Below are 22,262 nucleotides of genomic sequence, written 5' to 3'. Positions count from 1 at the left end.
AGGTATTACCATCACTGGCCATATACTCTTCTCTTTAGAGCTAAAAATTAAAATGTGTGTGTTTGTGTGTGCCTTCGTATATGTATATGAAATGTGCAGAAAGTCAAGCCACAATTGCTTTCGGTTTAGATTTTGTATAACCTCTTGACACTTGTTTCATCCCTGTAACATCATTTACTCCCACTCATGCATTCTCAAAATCTCTCTCTCTCTTTCTCTCTTATCTACCCTCTTAGCTCTTTTCTTTCTTTAGAGCTCTCAACCTTGTTCACGCACCCTCTCTGTATCTCAGCACCTCAAGGTAAATTAGATTAAGAGCTGACCCACAGGGCACTGCCACTTAACGTCCTCGACAGGTGAAAGCAACACACACACACATACTGTATACTGTATAAACAACAGAGCAGAGCAGAACACGACACGTCCACCATTACTGCCACTGACATTAACAAAAATTTATTCATCAGATCTAAATATCAAGATTTTAATGCATAAAAACTACTTCACAGAATCAGCATGAGTCTAGCAATTAGTGATGCTAATCCCATTACAAACATTTGCTCATTATTATATCTCACTGTGACACATTTCTGCACAATGCACCGTTTTTTTTTTTTTTTTCAGTTTTATTCCATGGAAACCTTAATACAAAAGCTGAGCAGGGAAATGCTTTGAGTATTATCTAAAAAATGTAGCACATTTTTTTTTACAAGTAACAAAATACCTGTTGACGGTTAACATTATAAACTGACTTTATTTATATGACATTAATTAATAGCAGTCTCAAAATGACAGCCTTGCTCAACTTACATATGCAGTGCAAATAATATACTGCACTGAGTCTACATTACATATACCAAAGAACCCATAACATATACATCAATTATAGCCACTTCAGTGCCACTAGACCCGCACACACTCATTTTTAAATAATTCCCAGATATCTGACTTACTGATAATTTTCAAAAATTGAGCTACTATGATTCATACTCCCCTTATACGGTCTTCACTAGAAAGTCTCATCGTCTATACTGCTTAATCCTGGATTCAGGGTCTTACAGTACGAGGCAGGGTACACCCTGGACAGGGTGCTAATCCATTGCAGGGCACACACATACACACATACAGTAATACGGGCAATTTGGGAACGGCAATTAGCTTAATCTGCATGTCTTTGAAAAACAGAGTACCCCGAGGAAATCCACCAAGAATGGGGAAAATCTGGCCAGCAATCGGACTCGGACCCTGAAGGTGCAAGGCTAACCACTAAGCCACTGTGATGCTCTTATGTCCATAGTGTTTGATAAAAAGAAATATTACTATTTATAAAACTTTATAAAATTAGCTATCAATCATTCAGTCAAATCGGTTTTATTAGAGTGGGAGTTCTTAATAAGAGGTATAAGTGGCTGCTTAAGGCCTTGCACACTCCAGAACACCCCTACAAATAGTTTTTCCGATAAATGTTATAAAAAAAAAGCGAGTAAAAAATCTAAAATGTTACCAAATCTACATTACATACTAAGTACATTCTTTAATATGTAAAGACTAGATATAATTCCTGTAAGAACTGTGAGATAGGGGCATGTGGATGCATCACTTTTCCTGGGCAAACACACATAATTGCCAACACAGTTCTTTCCATCCCTACCCGTGTGCTCCCATAGAGTGTGTGTGTCTGAGTGATGTGGAGTGGCTTAGCCCCGCTGCAGCACCAATCCCCACAGCGCGGTACACTCACACACAGAGAAAATACAACCTGATAACTTGCATTAACTTAAAAGCCAACCACAGTCCAGTGTGTCTGATTTTGTGAACCGTAGTTGTGAGAGGTTTGGTTCTTAGGGCACTTTCAATTTCGGCATAATTGATTTGTACCGTGCCCAGAAATGATTGCTCCCCTTCTTCTCCACACTCCCCCAAAGACTAGCATTCACATTTTCATTTTTCTCAGTACTTGGGAACGCTTGTGTATTTTCACCATCAGAAACCATCACATAGAGAAGAAGTCAACCTTTGTGCTTTACCTAATATTACTGATATTTCGGGAAGAATGTCAAGAACAACGCTCTCACGTGCCTTCCTACTTTACCAGCTATGGCTGTATACTGTAGATCCAAGGATGAGATCGGCTACGAGGACACAAATCCATATCTGATTCAATCAGTGCTCAAGTATGCATATGGTTCTCAAGAACACTTTTTCAAGCAGATTCTGGCGCAGTTCTTACTGATCAAAATGAACCAAAAACATTCCTGACACAATGTGATAAAATGCCCTTAGAATGTTTGAGAAAGGAAGATTTTCTGGTTTGTGTGTGTCTTTTAAAGGAAGACAGTTAAGGATGGCTCCAAAACTGACTCAATCCTCAAAGACCCCCCATGTTAAAATGTCCAAATCTACAACAAAAAGCATGGTGCAAAAACGATTTGGTCTTCATAGCTACTGTATTCTGGATTTACTGGATACTGGATTTCATATTCATTACATCTGTACAGGAGTGAATGTGTTACATCAATAAGCAGGTGAACACCCCGAGAAAAAGTACTATCCACCCTGTTTCACATGCTGTACATGAGATGCCCATGATTGGTTGGTGTCACTGTGATTGACGGGGAGAGCAAGATTGCCTCAATTGGTCAGGATTCAAACTTGTAACAGCGAGAATGACTTCCAATGAGTCCAATGTATGTTTATCTTTTTTTGGTTTTTAGCTAGAACACAGAAAGAAAATAAGTGTGCGATGTAATACATGTCAGGGTTGGGTGGAAATATGTAACCTAACCTCAAAACTGTCACAGATTCCCCTTCATATGATGGTTCCCATGGCAACAAGCACCACGTGCTCGTATGTGTGCATTACTATTATTGCAGTAGTGGCTAGCAGTGTCGTCTTGCACCTTCAGGCCCAGGGTTTGATTCCAGTGTCGGATATTTGTGCATTTTTCACTGCACTTGGTGGGTTTCCTCCGGGTTCTCAGATTTCCCCCCACAGTCTAAACACATGTAGATTAGGCTAATTGGCGTTCCCAAATTTTTCCAAAGAGTGCATGAAATTGTATGTGAGGTCCTACCACAGTACAAAATGGGAATAGATACAATGGTCACTACTGGCCTCCATAGTCCCTGACTGGACTACAGAGGTTCCTAGATGGATGGATGGATTGCTCCATTTGATTATTGGTGTGTTTCTTGATTGTGTGTACCTGCATTGTATTAGTAGTTTATCAGATTGTTCATTTACTCAATAAGCTTGGCAAAGTCAAAGCACTTTTTTACCTGTTACTGTAAATCCTAGCCTTTGTTTGTGCCTGTTCATGTAGCACTTACTGGTTTTCACCCATGCATTTATTTCTATAATTCAGATTATAAATTACAAATCAAAAAAGCATCAAGGTTCATCTAAAAAAAAGGTAAAACTCCAGCTGAAAATTGCTGACTTCATTTGTAGGCTGTCACAGCCACTCACTGATTACGCCGCCTGACACATAGAGGGAGAGGACAAGTATAAATGGGTTTGCCGAGGTTCAGGTGTGCAGCATCAGCTGTTATGTTTCTGGTGTGTTCACACATCTGGACGGAGACCAACCCCTTTGCAACACTTGCCCTCGAAATGTAGAGTTTGCTAGTTTGGCTGGCTATAGTTATAGAAACAGTGGATATGATCCATTTTCTCTGGATGTATTTTTACTGATGATGTTCTAATTTGTACAGATGTGTAAAAAAGCTGTACAGTGCAGAAACTATACAATACAGATATCAGACACTAAGCATGATGCAACTACTTGCAGTGACACCTGCAAGCATTGACATAGTGAAATGTTTCAATTAAATACAGGAAAGAGTAAATATGATAGAATGAAGGTGGAGGCTGAAAGGTTATATATCAATAGGCAACAGCCGATGACTACAGGGAATGAAGATATAATTATTGGAATACATGTAATGTATTCAGAGGAAATATGGCAAGAAGACAGAAGGGTATTACAAACTTTAAAAATAGAAATCACAAACCACTAAATCTTGCCATCACTGAGACCTTGTAATACCTTAATATCTACAGTATGTTCTCAGTTTTTTGGTGTCCTATATAATATCGTAACCAGCCAACTCTATGTTTCAGCAACAGGGATCACTCAGACAGTCAGTTAGCGAGGGGCTTTCTGCCCTTTCAAAATCCCTTATAAGGTCAACGCATGATTGGTTATATTTATAGATGTTTCTAGGGATGACAGAGACTCTGGATGGCCTCTATAAAACAGATTCCCCTCAGGGCTTATTTTGAATATGTTTCATATGCGGCTTATTAACACATTAAACACCAGCCACAGTGTTCTGTGATTAGCATCTGATGATTATGCATGCAGTCATCCAGGTGGACATTCTTCTCTGAGGTTCATTTGCTTCTCCAGAGCATGCCGGCAGGTTGCCTTCATGCAACGAGATGAGCTTTGGTTGGCAGCATGGAGGCGTTTTTTTTTTTTTCTTCAATTCCTATCGAAGCATGTGCAGACCTGTGGCTTTCTAAACCGCACGCTGAGCAATGTTGGACTCGGCTAATTACAGCGCGGGCATGATGCCTCTTTAAGTAGCAGCAATGACTGAGCTCTTCCGCTAAACTCTTTCCAGGCTGTGCGTAAACGACACTTGCCACTTCTTAACTCCCCACCTCATCAGAGCGCCTCTTTAGAAGCCGGCAGAGAGCAGCTGCCTCTTTGTGTTTGGCCAATCATTTATTCATTCACTTTCCACACACACACACACATACACACACACACACACACACACATACACACAGTGTGACGCAAAATCCTTACACACCCATCCAAATCCATTTATTGCAGGTAGGGCTTTTGTATAAGACATAAAATTAGCATTGAATTGACCACAATCATGGTAAATTCTACCGGACAGGGTCATACTAAAATCCACGGTCCTTTGGCAGATGAAGTTACATTTCAGTTGAGAAACTGTGAAATCAATTAGACTATGTGCGAAATGACTGAGGTGGAAATATTGCAGAGATTATGTGTAAAGCTTAACAGATCTCACAGCCGGTGAGAATAAAAGATTAATACAGGCTTAAGGCAAATCTGACTCATCGTCAGGACCTCCAGTACAGGCCATTAATTATACACACTGACATGACAACAGAGCAATACTCATTCTTTCCTTCTGCTGTTCACATCATCAGTTTCTATTTGTAGTAAAACACCTTGACAAAAACAAGCACAAATAAAACTAAAAGTTAAATCAAAAGGAAATATTTTCCCCCCAGCATAAAAAAAAGAAAGAAAAAAACAGCACCAATTAAAAAGTAGACAGTATGTCAGGCCTATAATTTGATGTGGTATAGCTGAAAGAAAGGACGGGGATGACACACGTCCTATTAAAGGTTAAACACAGATGGAGTGGAGGGCAGAACGTGTCACTGAAGCAACTCCACGGGTCGCGGCTCTCATCTTTTCTCCATCAGTGGCGACCTGATTCCCTCACATCCCTCCCACGCAACAGGGACAGCGGTGTAATTACAAACTCAGCTAAAGGTGACAGCTCTGTTTGCGTCCGTCGCTCCGTAATTCCACCTCTCCTTCCGTCGCAGGCAGCAGGTAGAGCTTGTGTTTTCTCTAAAGGGAAGCACCATGAGAACCGTTCTAAAAATAACCGGCACAAAGCTGTGACTAAACAGCAGCAGGAGCAGCAGAGGGATGAACGCAGGAGGAGCTCGTATAATGTTCCGGGAGATTAGAGCAAAGTCAAAGAGGCGCTGTTATAACAAGATGCCCAATTAGTGGTTTAAAAACAAATTGTACTTTTAATGGCCAACATCATTTTTTAGATTGTTTTTAGAATTTTTTTTTTAATGTTTAATACAATTAAGTTGTTTTTATCATGTCTTCATCTTTTATTTAAATGTTTTAAATGGTTGTGCATGTGCAGTAATGGTGTTCCAAAACGAGGCTGATTCATTCAGCCCACGCTTACTTACAATGATGACTGTATTATTTTGATTGTTTTGATGCTTTTATTTACATGTGAAGAGTTTAAGCGCTAACGCGATCAACATTATTTTTGGACAAAGTTGTCTATAACAAAACATTTTATAACCTTAATTTAGTTTTAAACGTCCATGTTTTAAGCAAACCACAATATGAACTGCCCACATTTTTGACATGACAACTGCTTCGCTTCTTTCTGTCTGGCTGCTGTGAGTGAACAAAATGTGTTCAGTGGGTTTTGGGAGAATATTGAAGCCAAGAAAAAGAATATTTACTCTCTATTTTACTACACTCCAGCAGTAATAAATGACAGATACCACATGATGTGTTCTGTGAATCAACATATCACTTTTTCCTGCTAGCAATAGAACGGGTTTTACTGCATTTGGGGACATTATATAAATTTGGGGTATTATATATATATAAAAAAGAAATAATGTTATAACAAATATAAGATACACAAGAGTACAAGAGAAATAACATACACATAAAAATGTACAAGAGAAATAAGGTACATAGACTGTGTGGGAAGTTGCTCGGTTTGCATTCTGTCCATTCCACCTCATTAAATTATAATCTAAATGGTCCCCATTGAAAAATGTGGTTTCATCGGTTGATAAATGAATGGACATTACATAATACATACCTCTACTATGATAGGAAGATGTCTATCATGATCATGCTATAAACTAAGGTTTTGTATTGTTTATGATTCTTGTGATTTTCAATAATCTTAGTCATTAAAAAGTGTTTATGTGCAACTGACTTAATACAAAATCACAAATAAAGCATGTGTTACTATATACAGTATTTTGAATTGTATACATAAATGACCATAAACCCATCTGCAAGCTGATTTATCTGGGAACTGTTGAAGATGAAGTTATAGCTTTTTCAAAAAAATCATACATCATCATACAAAATTCGCATATAAAAATATATAATATTTATTACTGAGAGACAGCATGCACAAAAAAAATGTTATCAGTTTGCAATAATTCTTGCTTTTTTAAAAAAAATTCCCCCCAAACTGCAGAAATCTCATTTTGCTGTCGAACAGTTCACATTAAGAGCTTTCCTACTCTGTATGTACCAGGAAAAAAAAACATTACCAAAATATTTGCATGTGTGGAGCCAGCTTGACATAACAAAAGTACTTTTATTACCCACTAGTCAAATTTACTGTCACTGCATCAAACATAGTTACACTTAAAGCTGAAGTGAAAATTATTTACCCTGCCAGATTTTAATTTAGTCATGCCCAATTCCCAGCACTCCCCATGCTGCTACTTCCAGTCAGGGAGGGATGAAGACTATCAAGCTTTTCTCCGATCCACCTGACGCCAACCAACCGCACCTTTTCGAACTGCTCACTCACACACTGTTGGGAGTGGCATAATAGCGTCATCCCTCCCGCTTGCGTGAGCACACCTCCCATCCCTCAGAGACTGACTTTATCAATAACGTAAAAAAAAAAAAAAAAAGCTAAAAACCAGTCTACACTACCAGACATCATTGACAATCAAATGAAGGTTCAACAGCTAATTTGCAAAAAAGTGAGTAATATCATTCATTGTAACAAATAAAATTGAAATGTTTGCCAGTACAAATTTACTTGCTATCACAATTGTTTGCAAGATGTTTGCAGAGAAATTATGCTTTCCAATGAATTCTGTGTAATCCTCCATGATTCAGTAAAAACACTTTCCATAAGGCCAACAGACACAAGAGCACTATTATTGACGAATAATCATATTACACCGCATTCCTTAAAACTACATAAGAGTGACTAAGACTTTTGTAACAGATGGACCAGATGGATGAATATTTTCATTTTTATATTTAGAAAGTGCAACTGTTGGAACACACACTCCTTAAAGAAATTTACATCAGGTCTATCATGTCTATTATGACATTTGATCAGGCTATTAACTGTCATACTGTATATCATTAAAAATAAATTATTCATGATTGTCTTTTCTGTTGTTTTTGTGCTTCATTTAGAATATAGGCAGAAGAAGAGTGTAATACATACAGTCATATATTATTAACACTGTACATATAAGCACATTTACTTCTACAGTAAGTAAACTGCCTTTGGCTAAGTCTGTATAAATGTGTGTCTAAAAAATCAAAGGGGCATGCCAAAAATAAGTTAAATATGTAAAACCTGCTAATAAAATTCACAAACTGGTTTGTTGACAGCAAAAAAAATATGCCACCAAACCTTTGCAAAGAAATTCAGTTCTAATGCACTGACATCTATAACACTAAATATAATACAATTATTGCCCTTTGTAACGAGACAAGGTTAAGAACAGTTAATAGAATAAGGATTGAAGAACATGAAGAAATGAATTATGCATTAGTGTTGTGTTTGGTGAATAACCAGGTCAGGGTCAGATGATAAAAATAGCTTTCCAAAAATTTGTAAACAAACAAAATAATAAAAAAAAAGAAAAATGAAATGCCGCGCATAAAAACTGCAAGACACGGTATGTCACCAGTGAAACCTGACAATGTGTGTGTGTGTGTGCGCGCGCATGTGTGTGTGTGAGATTACCGTTTCACTGAGTTAAAGTGCAAACCCTAGATACCTTATAGTGGCTAGATTGGCTGTACCCAGCCTGTTGCAGTCTGTACCACAAGAGTTACTCGTGTGAGTTAAACGTTCGGAATTTTTGGACACCAGAAGTTATTTTTGCTTTTTATGCATCCTCTTTTAACAGTAACATTTGTTACTTACTGTCAGTTAAATATTATTTTAGCTTAAGGATGCTCAGCCCAGAACTATATAAACTTTATTTAAAAGGGATTCTGCACTATTACAGATACCGAGTATGTTTGACCAAAAATAACTCAGAAGGCCGGATTTGACAGGAAAAGATTATTTAACTTCCTCTATTAGTGCCTGAAAAAAGCCTAGTCCTGGTAAGTGTACTTTGAAACATTTAAATGCTTTTATTACAATCCTAAAAAAATGCTGATCCTTTAATTAATAGTTATTAATAAACTATAGTTTAGGAGCATTAGCATCTGACAAAAGTGGGTTGGGTACGGCCATGTGATCTAGTTTGAGAAAACCCAGCTAAAGACATTACATTGTGTGTAAAAACCTAAATGCATTATCTATATGAGTTTATGATAAAAACAATAATTCCTGAAAAAATGACTTTAACTGGGTTTTCATAGACTCAGTCAAATATAAGATATCTTTTCTCCAAAAAGTCAATAATTACTATGAAACTTTTGTATACTGGGAACTGTACTTTGTTACAGTCCAGACAAACAGTGTTTCACTTTACTCTTATTTATTCTGATCTACATCTACAGTGTACAGTACTAATCAGAACATCAATATGTCGTGCCATCCTGTAACTGAATTAAAGGTGCTGAATACAGAACCCAGCCGTGGAAACTGTTCTGTAGCTCTCTCTTTCTTAAACACACTGGATAATCAGCGGGATAAGACAGGCCACATGACTGCTAATATCTCAGTGCAAAATCCCCTGCACTAAGGAGCATCTGGATAAGCAGGAGCCTGTTAGCGTATCAGTTGCGATAGTGAGCTAATAGTCTGTGGCTGAACGGCACAAAGTGTTAACCGAGCGAAATGAATGGCATGTAGTTACAGAACTGACTGCCACAGTGTGTTTTCTACTGAGATTAAAGATTTAATTTCTTTATTTGTTTAAGCAAATGGCATGTGGCTCTCAAATCTCTCTATGCCATGGGCACAGTGTTGCAGGTTAGAGACCTCACTGATTTCACTCTAGGTGTATATTAATACAGCAGGTAGCAATATGCCTGTAATTGGAGTCACCAATAAACAAAAACAAAAGAATTTAAGAAAATCAAAAGTTGGGAGGAGATATCAACAGTCACCCTTTTCCCTGACTTCTAATTTTCTTAGCTATTTACTATGGCTGCGTTGTTCAGAGGATGAGATCAATATGTGTTATATGCATATAGAAATATCAGAGGAGACGGTGACCTCGTGCTCTGAACAGAAGATCAACTTCTGTGTTTAAGTTGGGTTCATATTCGATTCAACCCATGCCTCAGTACATTCTACCAAACCCAAGACCACCTTTTTAAATAGACTTAAAAAAGGTACAATGACATGCACAGTACAGAGTGTTACACCATAACCTGCTAACGTTGTGTCAAAAAGCCACCAGTGCTGATGTAGTAACAGGTTAGTTAGCAGGAGCTTCTCCAGAGTGTTGCCCCTCTGTTTCTCAATCAGAGTCCTTCTCATTTTTACTGTCAGTGGAAGTTCATTGGGTAAAAACAAAATTCTAAAAGTTATCCTAAGCTTTAAATTTCTCAAATAGGTGGTAGTGGATTACGGCTTTCAGTGGAAGCTGTCTGAGTCGTTGAATTGTTATTATTTTTTTGCCTTACTTTTAGAAACAGAAGGACCTGAAAAGTGCTTACTGGAAAAACCTACTGGTACCACTGGAAAAACCTTCTAGCATTATATCATAGCACATGAAATTATGCTTCATTATGCAAATGTACTGTATGTTACACAACAGAGGCTTTCCAAGAAAAGCAAGTGAGGTGTAGAGGATTGGGGTATTTCCATTTGTAGAATTAGGATTTTGTGGTGTGGGTGAATGTATAGGTGCTTCTCTTTCTCGTTTTTTTATGACCTTTAGGTATGTGAAAGCAAATATAAATGGCAAACAATTTATTTCAACACAGCAAAAAAAAAAAAAACTGAAAAAACAAGTTTTAGGTGAATTGTGTAGGACAGAGTCACACTCTCGGCTGAACACGGTTGACTTTTCCATTAATAACAACTGAGAAGAAAGACAGAGGCAATTCATTGCGCTGGAAAAAAATGCACAGAATCTGCTGGCTATTGCTTCCCTCTAACACCCGGGGGGTGACTCATAGCTTTTTACTCTTTTAATGACAACTTCCCCAATTGTAGCGGAGGAGCAACTGTGTTTACTGAGATGACAGTGTTTAAGATGAGACTGTGCTGCTTCAGAAGGGAAGGACATGGTGGATGACCAGGGCTTATATTATGTTTTCTAAACCAGAGTTTTCTTAAAATGATTTGACAGTAAGCTGACAGGCTTGACCACACTAGCAATGGATACTAATTTCAACAGATAAATGGCATATCCATGCTTTCTAAGAAAAATAAAAAAAATATTTTACAAATCAGTCATGGATGAAAAAAATAATTAAATAAGGTGTTAAACACAATTGCTGTTCAAACTCAAAATTCAAATTAGTGTTGTCACTATACCAACATACTTCTCTCTGACACCGTCATGAATAGAGCATAGAGAATTTAGAGCCAGAAGCACTAGACTTTTGTTATTTCTAAAATAAAAGACAGATTTATTTTTCTAAATCACACTATGTCTTTGTAAGAAAAATGGATTATAATTTAGTGCAAAATGTAGTGCAAAAAAAGTTTTGTTACTAAAACAGAAAAAAAAGCAATAAATACGCATTTTTGTTACCACACCTTGCTGTAGTTGTTATGACCTACTCCTGGGTTTTATGAAGCACAGTATGATTACTTGTGTAATCACTCATTTAAAAGTATGCATCATTAATAATTAACCAATCATCAATAACCAATCAATTAATAACATTTTTGACATTAAAAGTAAATAGATTCGGTATCCATATTATACCCTAACACTGCAATATGTTAGATATTCTATAAAATAGACAACTTTAATTGTAAAAAGTTGTCCATGCCATGCACTTTTTTAACTCTCCCTAACTGACTCCATTACTATAAAGCACTGGTGACCTGCAATCCTATGAGATTAGATTTAGGACATTTTAAAAGGAGAAAATGTAAAATGTATTCAGTTGTACTTGGACCACTCCAGCGTAAGAAAATACCGTGAAACCTATTTTGCATGTCGAGCCAAATTTTTTTATAAATTTTACATTGATAAACGAACGAGGTCTTAACATACAGTACGAGTAGTACGCATGCGCTTTGTCTGCCAAGCGTCACGTGATCACAACTGAGCCAATGTGGGTTTGTGGGTAATCGTCTTCCATTTCATGTCCAAGTCTAGTGACTGTTATTTCGTAACTGTACTGCAACAATGACCCTTTTTGTCCCCATCTGTCAGAGAGCTGTGATTCCGTTGTTGTGGGACAAATCATCAGAGTTTTTATTATTTCTTATGAAGAAATTCACTTTAATATATGAGTGCTTTGGATTACGCTTTAAATTACAAGCATTCTTCTGGAACACATTATGCTCGCAAGTTGGTCAATAATGTATATATATGACTCATACCACCCAATACAATATTAGCATGATACCTAGTTGCCAATTCAATCAGTATTGCAATATATATATATATATATATATATATAAGATTATATAAATATCCCAGTTCCATAGTACTTTTTTTTTAGTTTGTTTTTTTTTTTTTTACAATTTTAAACAAACTTAGCAAATATTTTTTTGTACCACACAGGATGCTCTGCTGCCTGCCAATGTGTGAATAGTTTATCACCTGTAGGATAATAGAGGAAAGGCAACATTAATTTTTTCTGGCAAATTTAAAAATAAGTTATAATACATAAAAAATCTAATTAGATTAGACAAATCTAATTAGTTTAGGGGGATACTTAAATTTTCACGATACATCACTGAGTTGATTTTCCTCCGTCTCTAATAAATATGTTTAAATGAAAATGTTACAGTATGTTTAATAGTTAAATATTATAGGTTCATATGTTAAAATAAATGCAATATGATCTTTTTAATCAAATCATACTAGTAAGGATACAGGAACTGGTGAGTAATGAAGGATGAAGAGAAAGAATGGCCTTGTGGATGTTTAACCCTAGGGCTTACAGTAGATGGATGACAACCACTCAGATCATCACAAAAGATTTTTTTTATATATATTGGAAACATTTTCTGGCAGTTTGTCATGGCTTGACTGCCTAAGGGGCAAGACCTCGATGTGATTGTTCTCAAAATAATTTTTCAACAAATGTTTTTTCCAACTAAAAAAGTGCAGTCCTTTGGGGAAATGATACTATTACCACTCGCCTTTAATAAGTTCATAATAGCATATTTCTGTAAGGACTTCTATAAAGCTTAGTCAGTGTGGTTGTTCTCTGAATATTTGCTTGTGCAATCAAAATGAGCCACACTCAGTTTGTAACAATTTGTAACTAATTACAAATAAGCACTCTATAAACGCACAATTTATACTGATTAGTTCGAACAATCAGCAATTACATTTCTGGTGAGTGTACTGTCAAATCATTATTCTGAATTCACTCTCGCTGTGATGAATGCTGCTTTTGTGTGCTTCTGTTTGTTGTGCTGTGTGCATTTGTTTAGGACTCTGTCTTGTCTCCACCTATGACCTATCAATTATTTGATATATATATATAACTTGTCCCCCCTTATGTGTGCACAAGTCAGTTTTTGATTACTTTTTTATACTTTTGTGTTTTTTTTTTCTTTTATCATGAAATGTTATCAGGCATTTCTGTAACATCAAGCTTTAGCCCTGTTTTTACACTTAACCTGTACTCTGTGTTTCTTCTTGCCAAAACCAATAAATGTTCAAAAATGGTGTTAATTGCTTTTTGTTGTCAAACTGTTCATATGATTTGCAGACACATGGTGGAATACCACAGACCTAACATGGATACTCCCTTGCCTTAGGGAGAGAACACCAACGATAAAATATGCATGACTGCCTAGGGTTACTGTGTAACAAAGAGAACATCTCCTGACAGTCACCTGATTGGTTACGAGAGAGAGAGAGAGAGAGAGAGAGAGAGAGAGACCCCGACCATTGGCACTATTTATTTCTTAATACAACTTCTTCATGGCCAAGCAATTAAAAAATGCTCTTTAAATGAGCTTTTAAAAAACTGCAACTAAATCCCTCCACTGAGAAACACCACTTTAAGAAAGGCTAATCCACACAAATGCACAAAGCAACCAACTCCCTACCTGCTTCAGGATGTCTTTATCATCCGTCTGCTATGATTTGCTGGAGACGCCCTAAAAGAAACAGTTTCAAACGATATGGAACTTAGTCACGGGCTTCCCGAGTATGACTCACTACAGTACAGCACTACAGGAAATGCTAGAGGGAGAATCTGTAATGGGTCAGCAAACAAATAACTGCATAGTACTTGTACTATAGCAACCTCTGAAAGTTATATCTCATTAACTGAATGAAATCTACCAGCATTCTATGACAAATTTTTATCATCACCAATATAGTCACAGATTTGACTCTGAAATAATCCTGAAATATATTTAAAAAAATCAAGAGATTACATTCTGACATAATACTGAAATATGATACAGATAAAACAGCCTTGTAAATGGCTTCCGTTAACTTTGTTTGAAACATGAGGCTCAAGCTGACAGCCAACAGTCCAGCACTAACCCACTCACTCTCAGTGAACATGATATCACATGAGGATGATTCTGTGGTGTATCTGGATTCATTTAAATGATTAACAAAATGAATCTCAGTGGTGTAACAGACTGTAGTTGTTCCACAATCAATAGCATTCGTATTCAACAAAAGAAAAGTATTCACTTGCTTGCCTTCACATGCACATGAACTTGAGTAACTTCCAATTCTTAAATCCATAGGGTTTTATATGATGCTGGCTCACACTTTGTACTCTTCAACTCTTCTGGAAAGGCTTTCCACAAGGTTTATGGGAATTATTTATTAGGTCAGGACACGACAGGAGGTCAGACCAGTCAAGTTCTTCCACATCATCCGTGTCTTTGTGGAGCTTGCTTTGTGCACTGGTGCGCAGTCATGTTAGAACTGGTGTGGGTTTTCAGGAGTTGGGCTCGGTCCCTTACTTCCAGCAAAAGAAACTCTTAATTCTTCAGCATACTAAGATATTTTGGACAATTTCATGCTCCCAACTTTTGTTTGTAGATGGCCCTTTCCTGTTCCAGCATGAGTGCGAACAATTGCACAAAGCAAGAGCAGAGATTGCAAGCCAAGTCTTCTCGTCCAACATTACAACATTATTACAATTATTATATTAATGTGATAATGACCTCATATTGTCCTGTATCCTTGTGTCCTTGTGTGGATAGACGCTGACCTATAAACATTAGAGAAATGGAGCACATGTTCTGCCATACATATACGTATACTCCAGCCGGAGGGCACTGTCACGAGGCTTGGCCACTTTGTTCTCTCCAAGTGAAGAGAAATAATAATTGTGTAATCAGGTTGTAATTAGCACACATGTACGACTATGTGAGGGCACAATGCATTACCATGGGCATTAAATGCATTTCTAGACTACAGCAAAGTTACACATTAAAGAGTGTATGAAGGCAGCGACATAGTATTATCCAAAGAGGCATGTTGCATTTTTGCAACATATTTGCTTCGAATTTAATCATGTAGCACTTTTAATATCCATAAGACACTGAAAGGCTAATAAACATGATTATGAAAAAAGCGCACGTGCGTGAGAGGGAAACAGAGAGAGAGAGAGAGAGAGAGAGAGAGAGAGGGAAAGAATCACTGTTACACACAATCCCACTATATATTTGGTATCTATTTTTCCGTTTCTTTTCTTCTCTTGTTCTTTTGTATCAAGAACGCTTCTTCTTTGACTGCACTTTCCCCTTCATCATCATCATCACTATTATTATTAATAGCTGTAGTAGTAGTAGTAATAATGCTGCAGTTATTATAATTTTTATTAATTTTCAGTCTACTTATTGTTTGACCGCAGAGTTAAATCTGTGTATATATTTTTTTATCTATTTATTTCTGTTTATTTTGTGACTTGATTCTGAGCTTCGGCGATACGATTGTGTGCAGAAGCCGTCATACATTACACATGATATTGCGTGTGTTTTGTTGAATTCTCTCTTAATCAAGTGTGTTATCCCCTGAATATTCTCATGAATATAAATAGTGATGCACTGTTTTGTGTATGATAAAACTCAATGCAGATATTATTATATTATACTTTACTCTTAGAATATACAGAACCTAAGCAATGCAGGGTAAGATGTATGGTTAGTGTTGGTAATGCCATGGTGAGCGCAGGTTAGGGCGTCGTTTGCGTGTATTTTACTTCAAACTTTTTTAGAAAGGGGGTGGCTATGCCAGGTATATTTTAGGAATAAAAATTATATGGTAAATTTATCATCAGACTTTATTATGAAATTAACCAAAATGATCAAACCACAGACATTTTAGATCAAAAACATTTCTATTGTATATTGTATTCTATTGGATTTTAACATGTAATATATCTTGCAATCATGTTAAATCATCACAATTTTTTTTCCTTAAAATATCACATTGTTAATTTCGTCAGTACTTCCATCTACATTTAAAACAAATATTTTCAACTGCCAATCAGGTAAGAAGGCGATAAAAAACGATAACCACTTCTTGCTCCAGTTTTCCTTCCGCCACTAAGGGCGCTATTAAACATGTCAGAATTTACACCGAGCCCAAATAAGGTGCCGTTTACAGAGCTCTCCAGAGGTCATAATAAATTTGCATTGGTGTAGATTCAGGAGCAAATTCGGCTCAGTGGAATAGGTGTTTAAGACAGTAGCTATAATAATGAAGTTGCATAGAGTAAATGTGTTTAAAGTACACCTCTGAAGTTGACACCTTGATGAATAAATGGTTTGAACATCTCACTTTGAGGTTTCTACACTTAAAGTGATAAATATGGAGATTTTGATCAGGCAAATTTTCTTAAATCAGTCTTATTTAGTGAGAATTGATACAAGTCTAAATTTAATATAGCGTAAATGTAAAACATACATGTGGTTCCAGTCTTACCGAGACACTATTTAGGAAAACACAAGATCACACATACTAGATTTATTGGACATGGTAATTCATACTGTATCTGTCCACTGGGTCCTGCAGATTTAGGCCACCAATGATGCATGTACTGTAAAAGTCAAACTAGAACCACCACTCACACTATGCTCCTCTCACACAAGCTAATGCTAATAACAAGTTATCTGAAAAAATTAGATTTCTGTCTGTCTGTCGGTTTTTATAACTCTACAGCAAAGGAAGTGATAGATAAAACATCACAAAAAAATATCATGTGCAGCACAATTGTAGCATTAGCCAGTATCATTTCCTCATTATTGATTAATATCAGGGCACTAGTTTCACTTCCTCAACAGTGATTTATATCTCATTCCTAATATGTAATCATGTTCAAAATTTAGTACCCCTTCTTTTAATTCTGTGTGTTTCTGTAAAAACATAATGAAAATCATCTGACGGTAGCAAGATTTAGCATTACATAAATACAAACTCTGACAAACATTGGTTTTTCACTGTGCCATTATTTATTTAACAAAAATGCAAAAAAATATAAATAAAAATGTATATACTAAGTAATATATACAGTACTAAGAAATACTAAGTAGCCCCCATAATTTAAATAGCTTGAAGATCCACCTTTATTGTCAACAACTTAAAGAAATGTTTCCTGTATGATTTTATCAGTCTTTCACATCATTGTAAAGGAATTTTAGACCTTTTTTCTTCACAACATTACTTCGGGTGGTTGAGCTTACTGCATAAACAGCTCTCTGAAGTTTTCCGCATTTCAATTGGGTTGAGGTCTGGACTTTGGTAAGGCCATTCCAAAAACCTTTATTTATGTTTTTTCAGCAGTACAGATATAGATTGACTGGTTTCCTTCGGATCATTATCTGGTTGCATGACCCAATTTCGACCGAGCTTTAGGTGTCAGACAGATGGCATCACATTTGCCTCTAGAATACTCTGGTATACAGAGGGGTTCATAGTTGACCTGACTGCAAAGTGCCAAAGTCCTAGGGCTGCAAAACAAGCCCTATTTTTCATACCTTTACCACCATGCTTGAAAGTGGGTATAAGGTGTTTCTGTTAAAAGGCTGTTTAGCATGTTTCTCCCAAACATGGCGTTGGACAGATGGGTAAGGCCAAACAACTCCACTTTGGTCCTATCTGTTCATAGGTCATTGTTCCAGAAGCCTTGTGCTTTGTTCAGATGCAGTTTTGTGAACCTCTATAATACTTCCATGTTCTTTTTAGACAGAAGAGGCAAACCTTCCAAGCAAAACATACTTGTTCAGTCTTCTACTTATTGTCCTGTAATGGACTTCAACATTTATGTTGGGAAATCTACTCCAGGAAAAATTTAGTGTTTTGAACTCCAAATTGTTTGGTTTTTATAACCCTTTCCAGATCGGTATACAAATGCTTCTCTAAGACTATTGCCTATGTCTTTCCCTCTCGGCACTGTGTTAACACACACCTGAATGCTCCAGACCAGCCAACTGCTAACACTTCTTTTATAGAGTCTGTTATGGGTCTGCACACCTGCTGCTGATCAATTAATCAGGGGGTGATCATTAGCAGCACATGGCTGCAACTTACTTAGACCCACTACAATCAGATGATTTTTAATTTATTACACAAACACACGTAGAATTAAAGAGGGGGTACTAACTTTTTTAAATGAGTTCATAAAAAATGAATAAAAATCCCTTTAAACTTCAAGTTGCATTTAGTCACACATGATTTCAAAAACAGTCAGATCCATACACGCTTTAATGAGTACATGGCCCACATCTGTAAGCCTCTCCATCTCAAAGCAGAGATTGAAACAACCTGTCAGTTACATGAACTGATCAGTGTTGCCAAGTTAATGCTGAAAAACTGGCACCTTATAAAAAAAAATACGAATACTGTTTCTATCTCCATGTTATGCACTGACCAGGATAAAAGCAGTCTGACCATTAAAGAGGACGCTAAAGTAATAATGCTACATTACAAGCCTGTAGTTATCGGCAGTGCTTCAGGCCAAATGGGCTCGCCGAGAGACCAAACAGATGGGCTCCAATTCTGGCAAGATACCAAGAAGCCTGCACTAGTGCGTTTGCCGGTGCAAGATTTAGCTCAGAGATCGAGAGCATCTTAAATGTGGTCTGAAAGCCCAGTTTTACATACACGCTAAGACTAAACTTGGCTTAGTCTTCTCTAAAGTAGGGTGGACAAACTTTTATGATGAAGAATGGGGTCTACCTGAATACCAAATGTCCTAAATGGATCTTTAAATCATTAAAGTACTATAGCAAACAAAGCAAATTATGCAATCTATCTATCTATCTATCTATCTGTCTATCTATCTACAGTATCTATCTATTTATCTACTGTATCTATCTATCTATCCATCGATCAATCGATCTAACTATTACTGGCAGATTTTAAACTTTTAAACACCTTGGAACTACAAGAGGCAAAAGACAGGTTAGTGGAACACTCTCTAACACAAATTTCTGCTTGATGTACTCCTTAGACTGTGCTTACAATACTGCATTATCCCTGTACCCATGCGTATCTCCATCATTGTGTCACCTCATTTTAAAATCTTCCATGATAACATTTTGGCTCAGTCTACCAAGGATTTAAATGTTTTGAGACAAAACTTTCAAATTCTGAATTCAGTTAATTAATTCTGCTTTTTATTAAAACTTAATATGACTGTGAGTTTGCTCTACATAACTGCATATTCGAATAATCATATAATTATTCATTATTCATTCATTTATTAATCTTTTATACCACTTATTCTGTGTAGCAGGGAACTGTAGCTTATTCTCGTGCCCTGAGAATAGAAGTATAGAAGTGGGGTACTGTAAACACCGAATAATAATTAAACTAAAATCAGATCGATAAAATGACAGACAAAAAAGACAACCCACTTCTAGTAGTAGTAGAACAGCTTTTGCCTGGGTTCGGGCTGTCCACTTCTACTTATTTATTTTATTTAGTTAGTTTTCCTACAGACAGTAGGATAAATACCTAAAGAAAATTAAAGAGAGAATTATAAAACTCATGCCCATGTCTCCAAAGCAGTGAGTATTCTCAGGTATTTAAAAGCTGAGGTTATTTTTTTCTACAAGCAAACTTTATCTCCCATGCTGTGCATCCTGTGCATTAACCACATCCTCCTTGTTCTGTTTTACGTCTTTATGGGATTCATGATGTCTCACAAACACCACTTCATTAAAGTTCTCCAATTTGACAGTTGTATCTAAACACACTCACTGATTAGAGCAGCAAAGGCAACACCACCATCCTAGTAGACCCACAGTGCCATGTCTCAGTCATGTGAAGTCAGCTTCACCAGCCGCATCCTCCTGACATGAGAAGATACGTCCACCTGTACCAAAATATAGAAGAACACCAGAAACAAAGTTTAGAACTAATAAAGAACTATATCTGGATGGCCACAGTGCTGCGAAGAAAAAAAAGGGCTGCAAGTAGGAAACAGCTGTACACGGCTGTGTGGCTGTGTCTGAGCAGAAACACAAGCCACAAGTAAGAGCATAAAGGTAAGATTTCGGTTGTAACGTTCTCACAAAGGCCATGCTACATTCATCAAGCACTAACGCACTAAAAGCCTGTATAATAACTTATATATATATATAATAACTGTATAATTAATATTACACACATCTATGTATCATAATCCTAAATGTATATTTGCCAAAATAAGAATGATGATGGCTGTGAATGATGGTACATGGAAACTAGACACTTGCTACATACATAAGACAGAGCTAGCCAAGTATAGTATCACAGGTTTTGTGGTTTTTGTTTGCAGAGGAGTGGCTGCTAACCATCATTTGCTTTCTATGCAAATAGAAACTTTTGGGAGGGGTAACGTAGCAAGGCCAGCATTCATCAGATGTGTTTATTAAGGATTGCAATGAAGTCTCACAACTTCATCCAACAGATATACCCAGGCAAAATTTTATTTGCATCGGCAGTGCTGACTGCTTTCATAAACATCCTCCCCACACACAATAACACTGTCTCCACACAGCCGTCACAAAAAGCCACACTTCTCTACCAATTCTCAAAACAAAAACACTTACGTACTCCAATCTGGTCCTTTTTTTTTTCAACTTAAAATTGAGAAGGTCATGTTATATAAAATTTTTCTTTGCTTACAAAAGTCAAGATAAGTAGCTTACATAATTGAATGGCAACAACTGTATCATTTCAAAGCCTAACCATTAAAAATCAGGTTGTTGCTTTATAATAAGACATGATTACTGCATGTATGTTTCCTTTTAATGCTTCACGTTTCCATTTTTGAGTTTTATTTTTAGTCATCACTCTCACCCCCTCATTCTCTAGACCTTGTACAGGGTCGCGGGAGGCCTGGAGGCCTGGACTCTGAGCACAAGGCAGGGTACACCCTCGGCACGATGGCAATCCATTGTAGGGCACACAAACACACATTAACTCTTAAAATACATGCAATTTTTAAATGCCAAATAGCATTTATTAGAACAATGAAACAGAAATAAAAAATTAATTTACTAATGGGTATTTCAGTTGCAGCATTAACAGGCACATATGGGACCTTTAAACTAAGTATATGAATTAACTGTACATTCCTATTTATTTGGCCTTACACTTTGCAAGTTTGATTAGGCTTAAACAAGTGTGTAGTCCTGAACACAAAGCTGGTACAATGAGCCACCTAACATTAAAAATTAACAGATGTCCAAAGTAACAGAAATCCAAACCTTTAAATAATACTTTATAATTTGGTAGGATGTCCATGTGATTTAATATTCATTCCTTTACTTCTGACACTACTGTACATATACTGTACAGTACCAACATTCATCTCCTGTGAGTTCCTTAAACCCTAGTCACACAAATAAAGACTTTCAAGACTTTTCACATTGTGAGATTCCTGACAAAATGTAAGACGTATCCAAAAATCTCAACAACAAAAAACAACACAAATCTATCACATCATTTTCTTTCTGGAGTTGCAATTTGTGCAAACAGGAAAGAATAGGGATTTGAAAACAAAATAGCTCACAATTCTGATCGGTGTTATTTTGCTGATTAATGATCAACACTTATTTGAAGCTCTTCCACATTTTGACTGGCTATTAATTTGTGCTCTTCAGAAGTAGACAAATAGTACCCTCATGGGATGCGCAGATTTCGTGTCTAGACTATTTTTTCTTTATTTGTTGTTTCCCAGGAGACAAGGAAAAGAAAGAAAAAAATCCTCACGTTGACAATTAGAATCAAATCTTTCCATTTGGTATGCATGTTTATGTGTAATGTGCTTCATGTTGCACAGAAATACACACATAACCAGTTGCCACCGTCATCCTCGGCTTGCTTATAAGGGACAATCTGATCATTTAGATTCATACATATTTCATCACAC

General features: G+C 36.7%; 1 protein-coding gene across 3 annotated transcripts in view; it reads right to left on the bottom strand.

The window, feature by feature from the left end:
• The window catches only part of osbpl3b (oxysterol binding protein-like 3b), a 68,057-nt gene that overhangs the window by 34,234 nt on the left and 11,561 nt on the right, over nucleotides 1–22,262 (bottom strand). For 2 of the 3 annotated variants that reach the window (XM_053494173.1, XM_053494175.1), the window contains exon 2: nucleotides 20,105–20,219. The gene's annotated coding sequence lies outside the window, so the exon portion shown is untranslated. Of the gene's footprint in view, nucleotides 1–13,977; nucleotides 14,083–20,104; nucleotides 20,220–22,262 lie in introns of those variants that run through there. The other variant, XM_053494174.1, reaches the window with a different exon arrangement.

This window comes from Clarias gariepinus, chromosome 4 (assembly GCF_024256425.1).
Source record: "Clarias gariepinus isolate MV-2021 ecotype Netherlands chromosome 4, CGAR_prim_01v2, whole genome shotgun sequence".
In the NCBI taxonomy this organism is placed as follows: Eukaryota; Metazoa; Chordata; class Actinopteri; order Siluriformes; family Clariidae; genus Clarias; species Clarias gariepinus.
Note: the sequence above shows the minus strand (reverse complement) of the source record. Positions and strands in the feature narration are given on the sequence as shown.